This window comes from Volvox carteri, assembly GCF_000143455.1.
Source record: "Volvox carteri f. nagariensis unplaced genomic scaffold VOLCAscaffold_97, whole genome shotgun sequence".
Classification (NCBI taxonomy): domain Eukaryota; kingdom Viridiplantae; phylum Chlorophyta; class Chlorophyceae; order Chlamydomonadales; family Volvocaceae; genus Volvox; species Volvox carteri.
Genome location: NW_003307640.1, coordinates 137,163 through 140,126, shown reverse-complemented (window position 1 = coordinate 140,126; position 2,964 = coordinate 137,163).

The window sequence follows — 2,964 nt, the reverse complement described above, 5'->3', positions numbered from 1 at the left end:
CCACCTGACATGCGCATCCATCCCACATTCCATGTCTCTCTAGTCCGACCTTTCCGTACTACTGACTCTGCTGCTGCGCTTCAGCCAAAACCTGCTCCTACTGTCACGGAGCCAGGACCAGTTACTTGGCTTTCAGGCAAGCAGACATTTACGCGGTTGAACGGATACTGGATTACCGTTCCCGAAAAGTAGGCAGAAACCGCCGCCGTAAGCGCACTGTGCATGAGTATCTTGTCAAATGGGCTGGGTACTCGGCTGAGCACAACAGTTGGGAACCAGAAGCTAACTTTACCCCTGACCTAAAACCTCTGCTGGAAGAAGCACGGCAACGAGCACGGGCAAGGTAAGATTTGCGGGTTAAAGGTAAGTGTTTTAACTCCCGCGTGTTTTGGCCCGGTTCTGCTCTGCCAGTTTCTTGCCATGCATCGAGGACGCTGCATCTAGAGGGGGGATAGTTGTTGTATTCCGCTTCTTAAATCTGGGCCCAAACTGATACATTTTCTGTCTAATTTTTTCCTTTTTCGCTTGGTGCGGTTACTGGATAAGTTTGCTGGAACTAACTGAATTCCAACTGCCTATTTTGCCGCTTTTCTGTCAGATCTTTATGGCTCCGACCTCTGGGTCAGACGGCGAGCGGGAAGCTGTCAGGGATGCCTACAAGTAAATGCCGCCTCAGGCGGAAGTCCATACTTGCAGAAGTATGGGCGGGGGTCGTAGCACAGGCTACGACTGGGACGTGGTCCCTGGCTCGTGGAGCCCCGTCATCGATTGGAAGCATGGATCAACGGTATGCCATTCCGGACTGGACCGCGCCTTTTCGGAATTGGCTGTACGATTCATGGGATGGCCGCATCCTCCGCTATTTAAGCGGGCGAAACTCTTCCAAATCGGTGTCTTCCGACGCCACCATCCAGTTGTGGTTTAGTAAGATACACATGGCTAATGATTCCACAAAGAAAAACAACCCTGGCACAGCTGTGCCCCACCACCACCTGCCTACATCAAACAAATCTGCCGTACTCCGATAGCCATATCGGAGTACGACAGCATTTTGACGGCCCACGTAAATCACACAAGAGCCCCGACCCTCCCTCCCATCTTACCTCCATTCCTGGCTTGACGTCAGGCCCATCTTCCGAGGCCTGCTGCACGTGCAGGACGTGGATGGGAACATGACAATTAGGTCAGGCACGTCAATGACGGAGGCGAAACATACACACCCCCCTCCCCCAACCAGCCCCAGCCACCCTCCATAGCATCAGGACCAAGAAAGAGGGCAACGGGTAACGAATCCACAAAGAAAAACAACCCTGGCACAGCTGTGCCCCACCACCACCTGCCCACATCAAACAAATCTGCCGTACTCCGATAGCCATATCGGAGTACGACAGCATTTTGACGGCCCACGTAAATCACACAAGAGCCTGTGAAGCAGCTGCCCGCGTTTCCAAAGCATGTAAGGTGTTGGATCGTAAGGTGCCCAAGTACGTTTGCGAGGAAGAGAATGTGGCCAGGCTGGAGAGGAAAGTGCAGTGGCATATTGGAATGTGAGATTAGCGTAATCAGTCCTCAGTTCACTTCTTGGAACGAACATCAGCATAGGTGCAAGTCCTCTCTCTTGTAGGGATATGCAAACAAACATCCTGATAGGGGTAAACTCGCACGCTACCGAGCATTCAACCGAGCACATGCATGCTAAGTTGAATGGTGAGATGCGACCCCCCCCGACCAAAACCCGCCGACCAAAACTACACGTGCCCAACTGAAGACATTCCCGGTGGTTGTGCAGCAGCTCTTGAAGCTGTTGCTGGCTGAAATCCATCCTGAGCTGTTGCAACACGGCTAACACGGGCACATCCCTATGCACAGCAAATAGCTGTTCCAAGCCAACAGCGGCGTCCATGTCACCGACAAGGCTCTAAACGTCTTATCTGTTCTTATGTTTAATTAAGTTTATGTATGTTATACTTTGCGCAACTTTGTAATTTGACTTTACTCTGAACAAGGTGCTGCATACAACTGCCTCTTCGCCGAACGCTTCATCTTCCCGCGGCAGTTTCACGAGAACAGAGTTGCAAGCTACGACGTAGGCTTTCGGTGCTTTCAGTTACTGCAAAGCAGCCACGCAATAGTCCAGCCTGCATGCCGCGTGCGACTATGGCCAGCAAGACCGCCTGCGCAATGCGCTGGCGCACCTCCAAGAAATTTATATACACTTGTACAGGCGCATTTTGTGAATCGCACGCGCGCATCTGCGCGGCAAAATTCGCTCCTGACTTTTTGGGACGATGTACGAACTGTTTATTCGCGAAGTACGACCGGACACATTTGTGCGAGGGGCTGCTTAACCACATAAGAGCCCTGACCCTCGCCCCCATCTTACCTCCATTCCTGGCTGGACGTCGTCCTCATCGACCGAGGCCTGCTGCACGTGCAGCACGTGGATGGGAACATAACAATTAGGTCAGGCACGTCAATGACGGAGGCGAAACATACACACCCCCCTCCCCCAACCAGCCCCAGCCACCCTCCATAGCATCAGGAACAAGAAAGAGGGCAACGGGTAACGAATCCACAAAGAAAAACAACCCTGGCACAGCTGTGCCCCACCACCACCTGCCTACATCAAACAAATCTGCCGTACTCCGATAGCCATATCGGAGTACGACAGCATTTTGACACCCCACGTAAATCACACAAGAGCCCCGACCCTCCCTCCCATCTTACCTCCATTCCTGGCTTGACGTCAGGCCCATCTTCCAAGGCCTGCTGCACGTGCAGGACGTGGATGGGAACATGACAATTAGGTCAGGCACGTCAATGACGGAGGCGAAACATACACACCCCCCTCCCCCAACCAGCCCCAGCCACCCTCCATAGCATCAGGACCAAGAAAGAGGGCAACGGGTAACGAATCCACAAAGAAAAACAACCCTGGCACAGCTGTGCCCCACCACCACCTGC